Raw genomic sequence first — 12,481 nt, forward strand, 5'->3', positions numbered from 1 at the left:
TTTGGCATTACAAAATTCTTTGTTTTTAGACATACAAAACTTTTGTATGTCCTTTGCAGATCGTACTATATACTAGCACTTTGGAAAGTATTTATTAGTAAAAATGTTTCTGTAGAGTTTCAAAGTCTGCTGCAGTTTTTGTGCAGAGGGTACTATGTTCTAAACATCATTTATGTGAATAATGCTTGGGACTGGGACCTGTTTAAAAGGAAACAAAATATGTGGCTCTGAATGGCAAAAGGATTATAAAGGAAGTTTCAGCACCTACCAAAACAGACCCTACGTAGGATAGGCAAGAGGACTGATATTTCTATAGAAAAAAATAGGCTAGGTGTCGAGCATGGATTACCCACAAATAAGCACCAATAAATACCTTAATGTGGAGAATTCACAGTCGGCCTATACATAATCGTACAAAAGGCATGCGGAGTCTACATAAGGCCCTCTGTTATTTACTTAGGGGGTCATCTTACTGGAAAAAGGAAAGGTCCTGTGTTTAAAAGCAAACAGGCAAACAAACAAACAAACCCACCATTTCATGGGGCTGTCAAATAAAATGAAGTGGATTGTGAAAGTGCAGAAGTCCTCCGTTGACATTATAATATGGTGACTGTCTAGAAGCATCATCCAGCTCCAGCTCCCTTGGAGTTTCCATGTATACATTTGGCTGTGATTGGCATTATATATGACTTCCAATAAGAACACAAAGAAGATGGATCAGAGAATATAAAAATCCCAGTGGAATCTGAACAAAATTGTGGCATTACGCCAATGAAGTAAGAGTTGTTTTACTACAGCCCCTTCTTGTGCATTCTGGTAAGGATGCTGAGAAGTTTGGTATAACCTTACCTTGACAGTGGTGCTTGCTTACATGCAAGGTGACCTTTGCTCTTGCACAGAAAGAGCTACAAAGCAATGGCCAGGTTATACCCTCATAATTGTGTTGCAACTAATAAAAACTGTAAATGAAACCTTTTCAGTCATCCCCTTGAGTTAGGGTTGCCAAGAAGTGCCTTGTAACTAGTGGGAGGATTGGGGACAGGGTTGCCAAGTCCAATTCAAAAAAATATCTGGGGACTTTGGGGGTGGAGACAGGAGACCTTGGGGGAGCAAGAGACTTTGGGGGTGGAGCCATGAGCAAGGTTGGAACAAGTACAATTGAACTCCAAAGGGAGTTCTGGCCATCATATTGAAAAGGACTGCACACCTTTTCAATGCCTTCCCTCCATTGGAAATAATGAAGGATAGGGGCACCTTCTTTGGGGGCTCATAGAATTGGACCCTTGATCCAATCCTTTTGAAACTTGGAGGGTGTTTTGAGGAAAGGCATCAGATGCTATGCTGCAAATTTGGTGCCTCTGCCTTAAAGAACACCCCCCCCCCCCAAAGCCCCAGACACGCAAGGATCAATTTCCCATTATTCCCTATGGGAATCGTTCTTCATAGGGAATAATAGAGTGCCCAGTAGACATTTCCCTCCTCCCCTCCCCTGGTTTCTAAAGCTTTCTAAATCAGGGAAGGGCCTCCAAACTGAGGAATCCCCTGCCTCCACCTGGGGACTGGCAACTCTCCCCCTCTCTCTCTCACACACACCACACACTGGTTACTTGCTCTGAAAACAAAAGCAAAACAAATGGAAGCTGCAGCTGACCTTCCCCATGAAGTGCTTTCTGTTTCCTGCTTCCTGCTCAACTTTAAAGGCACACAAACAACAGAAACACACATTTAAAATGGGACCTGTTTGCAGGTTTCTAAACATGCCAGAGTACTACATGGTGGCTGTGGGGGCAGGGCTTCCCCTCGCCAGTCAGCTGGCTGGGGGCAGGGGGAAGCCTGTAAAACCAGGGGATCCCCCACTGGGACCTGGGGATTGGGTTGGCGAGGGCAGCGTCCCAAGAAAAAAAATAAAAAGGCCTCTGCTATTTACAGGAAGTTCTTATTGTAAAGTTTCTAGCCATTTCTAGAACTACCTAGAAATGATAAGGAGTAGCTCTAAAAATTTTTACCATAGAGTTTCAGACAATTGCTAGAGCTATCCAGATAGCTCTAGGAATCAACAGGAACTCTGTGAAAAGAACTTCCTGTAAGTAGAGGAGGCCTTTAAAAAAAAGAATTTGTCTCTGACTATCAGCTGTGGCAACAGGAATTGGGGGTGGGAATCCCCTGCCCTTACCTGGGGCTTGGCTGCTCTGTCAAGTTAAGACCAATTGTTAGCAACCTACTTATGGAGCACAAAACCAGTTGATATTTACCTCCTTGTTATATATGCATATCATCCAATTGTTCTTTAGCTATATATACTTCCAATATCTAGCTGATCAATGCCCCCCAAACAATCTTGTGTTGGTACTTTCAATAATATCTTATCTATGGTGAAACCATGTTTTTGCTCTTTTTAGACCCTACTGCTGATAAAGCAAATGTATGGCAAACTTCCATATGGCATATCTTTCCTATCTACAGTGAGAAGATAGCTGGGAAGATAGCTAAAAGTTTCCTTTCCATATAAGGACTTCTAAGGGTAGTATACTTTGTATGGCTTTATATTTATATAAGGTTTGTATGGCTTTATATACAAGATATTAGAAACTAAATCTTAATAGTTTATTATCAGTTAATGTTCTTGATTCACTAAAAATGCCTGCTTCATTAATCAAAGGAAAATTTAATGTCTGTGTATGTGTGTGTTAAGTATCATCAAGTTGCTTCAGACTAATGGATATTAAAGAATGAATATCCTCCAAAATATTCTAATAGCCATTTTCAGGTCTTGCAAACTGAAGGTTATGGCTTCTTTTATTGTCAATCCATCTCCTGTTGGGTTTTCCTCTTTTCCTGCTGCCTTTAACTTTTCTTAGCATTATTGTCTTTTCCAGTGACTCTTGCTTTCTCATAATATAATCAAAATACAATAGCTTCAGTTCAGTCATTCTAGCTTCTAGGGAGAGTTCAGTCTTCATTTGGTTTAGAATCCACTTGTTTGCCTTTTTGGCAGTACATGGTATCCATAAAACTCTCCTCCAACACCAGATGGCAAAGGAGTAAACTATTTTTCTGTCGGCTTTCTTCATTGTCAAACTTTCACATTCAGGCATAGTAAAGGGGAATACTATGGCATGAATTAACTTGATCTTGGTTGCCAGTGACACATCTTTACTCTTAAGGGTTTTTTCTAGCTCCTTTATGACTGCCCTTCCCAGTCTAAACTTCCTTCTGGTTTCTTGGGTGCATCCTCCCTTTTGGTTGATGATAGAGCCAAAGAATAGAAAACCTTAAACAATTACAATTTCTTCATTGCCAAAATTAAAGTTGTATAATTCCCCACTAGTCATTACTTTTGTCTTCTTCCCTTCCCCCCAATAACACAGTCTTTATTATGAAATATTGATAGATACAATAAAAAGAACAAAATGCAATTAGTAAAATTGTATCATACCATTACAGAGTTTAAAATACTAAAGCGATAAACTGCAAATAATACCATGTAGAAGAGGAGGTATATCCATATATGTGTCAACTGTATGTATCACTCAGAGATGGGCCTTTCAGATCTTATAAAAATTTTAAAAATAACCAAGAGTGATAGGAACAATTAGAGGGAAGGATGCTATGTTCCAACATGAAATTTAGTACAGGTGCTCAAATAGAAATAAATTTATTATAAAGTCCTTCTGATTTGGTGAAGTTCTGGTTCATGAATGTAGAAATTTTATGCATAAAAAATTGATCATGCCAAACTGATATGGAGGGAGGCGAAAGAGATTCCCATACTGATGCAATGTCAAGGTAAATTGCAGCTATAAGAATGATGAGGCCCATATATGATAGCAGCCTTTGTTGTAAGATTTTGAGTATGACTTTGTGTGAGACATTAATACAATGGTCCAATAGTTGCTACAGTCTTTGACAGCTCCTTTTTTGGAATTAGGCATTTCCACTCTGTGGACCATTGTTTTATTTCCCATCCATATTTGCTGGCATAATCTTGTTAAGATTTTGATGGACTCTGTTTCTGTGGCTTGGAATATCTCTATTGATATTCTATCGACTCCTGGTTATTTGTTTCTCCTTATTGCGTTAAGTACTACTCTCTCTTAATTTTCTAAAACTGTAGGGTTCTTTGACAAGATTCTTTTTGGAAGGAATCTGTCTCCTTTTGTTTCTTTTGTATGGTTCTTCAGTGTCTTGGTGATTTATTGGTCATGTTTATTACATAACTATTAGACTATTACTCAGTTTAAGTTGAAAACTTTCCTAATATAAATGAAGCTCTGCTGCTTTTATTATTTATTTGTTTGTTTAGAATATTTTTATGCTGCCTCTTCAGAGTTCCGTTTGAAACAACTTAGAATTAACAACATATCACAATATTAAAAAGAAGCCATCAAAAAGAAGCCATTGGACACAAGCAGCATTTTAAAAATCCATAAAACAGAAGCAGACCATTAAAAAGCTGTTGATAAATGCCATAAGTAAGAGCCTGAGTAAAAGGGTGTATTTTGGCCTGAAACCTAAAGGGAAGTAAAGCAGGAACCAGGCAAGCCTCCTGGGTGAAGGCATCCCAAAGGCAAGATGCCACCACAGAAAATGCCCTGTCTCTAGTCTCAACCTGCCTCATTTATAAAGATGGGGACACAGCAGAGACTGAGAGGTAGATTTTAAGCAGCTGGCTGATAATATAGCAAAAGTTGGTCATTCAGGTACCATAGCACCAAGCCGTTTAGGGCCTTAAAGATAAGAACCAGCACTTTGAATTGTGTCCAGTATCTGACGTACAGCCAGTGGGGATCTTTCAGCACAGAAGTTATATGATCCATATAATCAAGCCCTGACAGTATCCTGACCAGATATTTTGGATAAACTGAAGTTTATGAACTGTTTTTATATGAACGCATGAAGCTGCCTTATTAAATCAGACCATTGGTCCATCAGGATCACTATTATCTACTCAGACTGGCAGCAGCTTTCCAGGGTCTCAGGCAGAGTTCTTTCCCATTGCCTTGCAAATCAGCCCTCTGCATGGAATGTGCTTTAAATAGGCAGGCTTAGGCAGGGCTTTTTTTGTAGAAAAAGCCCAGCAGGAACTCATTTGCATATTAGGCCATAAACCTGGCACCAAGACAGCAGGAACTGCATTCCTGTGTGTTTCTAAAAAAAAATCCCTGGGCTTAGGGTCTTTGCCTTACTAAGAAAGGCACCCTGGAGTGTCAGTGTGGTGTTTAGGGTATCAGGCTAGGAACTCTCAGACTCAACCTGGAACCCTTGAAGCTGCATCACACCGAGTCAGACTGCTGTTCTATTAAGGTCAGAATCATCTGACCAGCAATGGCTTTGCAGTGTCTCAGGCCTTTATCTTTGACATCTCCTGTTACCATGCCAAGCAGACTCTCTACCACTGAGCCACAGCTTCTTCCCCAGGCAGCCCCATACAGATCACATTACTGTAATCTTACTTGTAATATAAAGTTAGCTTTTCAATTAATCAAAGTACCTTGTGGGCTGTGGTTCTGTAGTGTCACTGTCAATGACTCACCAGTGCTACCACTGCCACAGGGGCTGCTTTGCTCAAACTCAGCCAGTGATGATGGATCCTTTCTTCCTATGCTGCTACCAGCAGGTCTATGATGAATGGTTAAGTGTCCTGTGACATTTTAACTTCTCAGACTTCCCCTGCATCAAACAATCTAGTTGGGAGGAATGGCAGTATATAATGCAGTGCTGCCCTTCACTTTCTCTAGTGGAACCGTGCCAGTTTCTGTGTATAAATGGTGGTAGAAAGTGCCGTCAAGTCATAGTGAACTTATGGAGACCCTGTAGGGTTTTCAAGGGAAGAGATATTTTGAGATGGTTTGCCATTGCCTGCATCTGTGTAGTGACCCTAGACTTCCTCTGTAATCTCCCATCCAAATGCCAACCAGAACTGACCCTGCTTAGCTTCAGAGATCTGATGAGAACAGGCTAGCCTGAGCCAACCAAGTCAGGCCCTGTGTGTAAATACATACATACAAAACAAGTGCAGCAACTACACTGGAGTAGTCACACTAAACTGTAGTCCTGAAGATTGTGGCTATCACTTTCCTATATCTGCACCGATATGCTGAAAAACTCCTCCACTCACAGACCTAACAAGACAGGAAGCTTGTACAACAAAGTAAGTTCATAGCTGTACATCTAGTAATAAATTTTATAGTATCTACAAATGGGGGTTGTTAAAACTGAAATCTAGTCCACATGCAGGAAACAAAAGCCATCTCAAATATATACTGTGATTTCTGTAACATCTGGAACACTGTCTTTCTGAGATATCCCTTAAATGGAGAGGTTTCAGGCAATGAAATAAAATTGGTTTGATAAACTTGGACCATAGTATCAAAAAATGCTCCCCTAAGCTTTAGAGTTATTGGCTGTATAAATTATGATGAGATCAGGATGTTATAGATGATCAAACATATAACATTCAGATTTTTACATGGATGATTATCAGTTTATTTATCTGTCTCAGTGAAACATTTGTTTAATCTAGGTACATAGAAATTATCCATATCTTCATTTCTCCAATCTCTGGTTATTCTGTAAAGTGAAGGATTTAGCACAGATATATTCAGTGTGAGCAGTAGGTTTAGCCTGTGGTATTTTCAGGCATTAAGCATTCTGCAGACCTGAAAGTGCATCCTATAAAATGAGACTGAAGTTTATCCAGATAATTATTCAGCATCCAGCCCTGGTCCTGTGAATAAGAACACTCAGGGCTTAAAATTAATTTGGCCAGCACATGGATCACTTAGTTACAATAATTACTCATTCAAACTAATTGCACACCTGATTCTAAAATAAACCTCTCAGCTTAAAACATTAAGTAAAGGCTAGGAAGTTAAGACACTGGTTGTAAGAACAAAAGAGATACAATTATTTGTTCACCATAGACTTGTGAGGAATGCTTATGAAAACTGCACCTTGCCCCCAGAGTTATTTATTTATTTATTAAAACAGTCACACCCCACCTTTCTATTTAAAAAAAAGTACTTTAGGCAGCTTACAATATTAAAGTCCATGAAGAACAGTAAAAAATAGGAAACAGCTGTTAAAAACATATAATAACATGATTTAACTTTTTGACTTATACTTACTTTTGTATTTGTTGTTGCAGGCAACATTAGTTCTCCAAGCAACAAAATGGATCTACTAGGGTGATTATAGACCAGCACTTTGGGTCGGCTCAGAGATGGCTCTGAAATTGACTCAAAAAATCTTTCCACACGCAAATATTTGCCATCCATTCTCCTCCTGTACTCACCCTGTCCTCTGTCCTCTGCAGTGCGACTCAAAAAGCTACCACTTCTGAAGTGGTAGCAAACACCAATCACCTCCTTGGCCTCTGGAAGTGGAAGGGCGCATGTGCATGACTACTGAAAATGTATGGGGGGAAAACCCAAGCTGAGTGACAGGAATGGTGCACAACAGCTGCCGGAACATGCCCATCTCACCCCATGGACGGAATGGGGACAGCTTGTGGGGAAGCGTGTGGAGGCTTCAGGATGGCTCTTTTTGAGCTGTCCTGATTTAGGATGCCTCCCATCTGCCCCAAAATGCCCATCTGTTATCACCCCTAGAGTGCCTTGCTGATACTACATTCTTAGATTGCTACAAGCTGTTGTATTCACTGCAGCTCCATTTCTGGAGTGATTTGAAGCTCTATTTCTTTGTAACAGTTTGTGGCACTTTTTAATGAAGCTTCTAAATTTTCAAATAAAGTCACATCAAATGGTAAAAATGGATTTTTTAAAAAAAGATGAAGCCTCTTTTTGTCTATTCCAACGATTCCTGCACCTTTGAAGAGGCTTCAGACTTTTTTTCAGAGCATGGGAGAAATTCCACCCCTGCTCTTTTCAACCTTTGGCACAATACACAAAGATTAGTGTGTACAGAGCAAAAGGTGAAGCTGATAAAATTTGCCTCCTTCATTACAGATTCCCTCCCTTTTTATCCAACCACATTTTCTCTGTTTGTGCATCTCGATGATGATTATTTTAACCTTCACCAAAGCATGAGAAAGTACCATGAGTCAAAGGAAGGTCCTGAACTGAGAATAAAATCTTTGTTGAGTAAAAATACATTTATATTTGTTTGTTTGTTTATTTACATAATTTATATCCCGCTCTTCTCTCACAACAGCTACCAAGCAGGTAACAATTTAAAACATTTGTGACAAAATCACATTTTAAAACCATTATTATTAAAATCCCGAAACATACATTGTCAAAACAAATGAAACCAGAGTTAAAATACCTACAAGGACACAACAACAGCAATCAAAACTTTTGTCAGGAAGGAGGGAATGCCAAATGACAGCAAGAAGTCTTCTCCCATTGGTGGAAGATGGCAACAGAAGGGAATAAATGAATTTCCCTGGAGACAGCTCCAGAGCTTTGGTGCCATGGATGAGAAGGACTTCTCCTGGCTTGCCACCTACCTAACCTCAGAAGGTGAGGGCACCCAAAGCAGGGCCTCTGAAGATGATCAGTGATTCTCTACAAAAGAGGTGAATCCCAAAAGCTACCATTGCTTATTTCCAATTAAAAACAGCCTGCTCTGCTGTTTCTCCCACCACTGATCAAAGCAGTGGTGGACTATGGATCCTTGGGGCAGGGGATGCCCCATTCCCAATAAGGTTTTGGCAGCCCTAGCCTTAGTCCCTCAACTGGCTCAAAAGGGAGTAATTCACTTAGGATGGCCCTGTTGTCTGTACCAGTATCACAACATGGGCACCATTCTCCTGACAAAATGTCAACAGGACACTGCAGAATCCAACAGTCTGAAGGAATGTCCTGAATTGCTGACAAGAACAGCATCTGATCAAAACAAATGCCAATCAGAAATAAAAGAAGAGGAACAAAATACTAAAATCCACAGGAAAAGTATATTGGTAAGAAAATGTATAGTTAAATAGTTATGTCAGAAAGATCCAAGAAGAGAATGTGTTTATTGTTGACTAACCCTGGGTAAACATGTAGTGTGAATCTTATTCAGACTGCCATAGACTAATGAAGGTTCAGGCATCCTGCTTGAGGGCAGACTGTAGCCTCCAAGTCACATTTTGAAAATCAGATTCTCTGGAAATTACTGCTACATTTAAAAATATATATTTCTTGCTCCCATCCCAAAACATTAAAGCAGATAATAATTTGTAAAAAACAAAACATAAAACTTTCATCTGAAATCAGCTAAAACAAACAGACACAGGGGTCATTTTGTAGAAAAACAGGTGGCGGAGCTCATTAGCATAACATTAGCATATGCCACCTCTACCCCCCAGCCAAAAGCAACCCGATGCAAGATCCAGCCAGCCCAAGCAGGCCTCATTCAACTGGGGATCTCCTGGCCTGCCCCGCCCCCAGTCAAAAGGCCAGTAAGCCACCCGCTGCCCAAAATCACATGTGGAGAAAGGGTGGTGCAGCCTTCTCCAGAGATTAATGTGGGCAGCTGAGGGCGTGGCAAAGCCCCTGCTGGCTGGCTGGCTGCCCGCTCTTCTAATCCAGGGATTGTTATGCAGCTGCACCTACTATTCAATGGACAAGGTCGGTAGAGAGGGAAAGAGGAAACCCTTAGAAAGGTTCAGGAGCTATGCTCCTGTGGTCTTCTCCTGAATATGAGGCCTGAACAGACACATACGTATATACAAATTTATTCATAGGTTAATATAACTGTTGCTAATTATTTTACAAGACTTACAAGACTTTCAAGTTCAATGAGCACCCAGAAAAAGGGCATTCGGTCGGTATACCATTTGGAAATTCCTTCCACAATATTAAGTATATTAACCTTGAGCAGGTAGGCACAGCATAAGTTCCAGTAAGACAAGTACAGCCTAGCAGGTATATATTGGGGCCTGCCAGGTGCTTCATAACACTTTTGTCATTGAGGTCATGGCCAGGGAAGGAAGGAACAGCAGGAGGTCTATGGAGGCCCAGCTGGGCTTTCATTCATAGCTGGTGGTCTACATTTTGTGGGCATGTTAGTATGTGGGTGTCCCAAATTGCACATGTCTGGTCTAGAAACAGCATTAATCACTATAGTCAACAAGTGATGGAAACGTTGAGCCAGCTGAGAAAAATTAAACCCCATCCAAAGAATTAACACGCTGGGCCCCTCAAAGGAAATAACCCTGAAGGAACCAGAGGTTTGTGTGCACAGCAGTAGGCTGCACATCTGCTGCTTTAAGTGAAGATCTCCTCTAATGTACAAATGATCAATGCTTGCAGATCTGTTGAGAGGAGAAGGCAAAAGGGTTATCTGGACTTGTCCTTACCAATGGAGATCCTGCCCCCCAATATACACACCAAGACTCAGATGCAGATGGGCAGAAACCACGTCCTGTGCAATGACTTGCTTTTGTTAGGTCTGAATGATTGCCCTCCAATTTGCTAATGTGCATGTAACATCCCAAGGACAGAGCTAACAGTCTGGCTTATCATGCAGCTCTCTGCTGATAGCTTTAAAGACAAATCTCCCCTATCAGGGAAATCTCCAGTTTATAATTCAGTTGAACAAAAAATATATATAACTTTATTCTTGCATTAAAGCTGCTAACTTATTTGGGACTTAACCCTTTCTACAATCCATCCCCGTGAAATTGTTATCTCCCTGTTACCTCATTCAGAGCATTTGTCTCTCCATTACTCATAATTATTCCAGTCTGCACCTTCCATGCCCTTTTATTTCCACTAAGTCAGCTATAATTACTAAGCGGTTCCTGCATTAGACATCGCTGAATCACTAAGAGCAATAGACTATCATCAGGGTGGATCGTTAATCTTACCCATAATGACAGAACTTATAATATTCTAACATCAAATCCATTTTATAGCTTGTTTTACAGCTCCGGGGTTAGTTGTAACACTGACAGTTCCTGCGAGATGAGATTAATATCTCTTTAACGAAATATGTAAAACACTTGTTTCACTCAGTTTTATGAGTGATTTTTTTTTTAATATGATCGTCTGCTTTGCTAGGCTAGTTTCTCTTGCACAGGGCATTTAATGAAGCAGTGATTAACTCTTCCTGTTTACGCAGTATGGGCAATGCTCTATTTCAAAGCAAAATAAATAAATAAATAACCCACTCATGCTGGCTGTTTGGAGATTTAAAAAGTCATTATGCAGGTTTCAGTTTTAATTCTTCCTAAATCTAATCTACAAAAGAGCTGAATCCTTATTGATTTCCCGACAACCTAATGGTTGGCTGTGTTAAAAAATGATTTCTCTTTATTAGCCAGCCAGGAAAACAAGGTAGCACCTGAAGTAATTGTGAATGCTCACTAAACGTTTCTCTCTTTTAAAATGTATTTGTAGTCAATTTCAAGATTTGATGCAGATACACGTAAATATTTTTAACTGTGTTACCTCCATAATACTGATGCCACCAAAAGCCACTGACCACTCTTCAAAAGAAGGGTCCACCACAGTTGAGGGAAGAGAAACTACTGAAGGTATATTATCACATGCACTTGTAGTCCTATTGTACTACATAATAATAAGCTTAAGAGGGTATTTTCAGCTTCTCTGGGTGTGGTAGAATCTAGAGGGAGACAGTTTCAGAATTAATTTCTGTTTATCTATTATATTTTTATCTTGTATTTCCCCAGATGAAGACACTTGTAGCTCTTCCTCCCCATTTTGTTCTCAAAGCAACAATGTGAGATTGTTTGAACATATAAGCATACGAACATGTGAAGCTGCCTTATACTGAATCAGACTCTCAGTCTATCAAAGTCAGTATTGTCTACTCAGACTGGCCGTGGCTCTCCAGGGTCAAGCTGAGATATTTCATGCCTATTGCTTGGACTTTTTTAGTTGGAGATGCCAGGGATTGAACCTGGGACCTTCTGCTTACCAAGCAGATGCTCTACCACTGAGCCACCTTCCCTAAATTTATTTCTTTATACCACCTTTCTTCCAATAGGAACCCAAAATGGCTTAATTGTTCTCTTCTCATACATTTTATTCTCACAACTCTGTGAGGTAGGTTAGACAAAATATATGACTTGCTGAGCAAATTTCCATTGTAGTGTGGGAGATTCAGATGTTGATCTTCCATATTCTAGATACTTTTGGCAAGAGAGAATGATTGGCCCAAAGATATCCAATGAGTTTCATGACAAAGCATAAGAACCTGGGTTTTCTTACCTTAGAAACACCACACTGGCTGTGTGGGCTAAGTAGGTTTGTACAATGTGGGCCAGATGGGTCTCATTTCAGAGCTCTTTTGGAGAAAAATCCAAAACAGGTGTAATCAGAAGTAAGTTCTAGTTTATTCAATAGGGCTAATGTATATGCAACTGTTAAGTTCTAGACTAAGCCAAAAGTGGTCACTTTTTTGTGTAAAAAATCATCCCATCTCTTTTTTTTATTTTTCAGCACTTCCCTCTAAAGAAAAAAAGTTGGATTTATACCCATCCTTCACTCAGAGTTTCAGAGCAGCTTAC

The sequence above is a fragment of the Heteronotia binoei genome, chromosome 9, assembly GCF_032191835.1.
Source record: "Heteronotia binoei isolate CCM8104 ecotype False Entrance Well chromosome 9, APGP_CSIRO_Hbin_v1, whole genome shotgun sequence".
Lineage (NCBI taxonomy): Eukaryota > Metazoa > Chordata > Lepidosauria > Squamata > Gekkonidae > Heteronotia > Heteronotia binoei.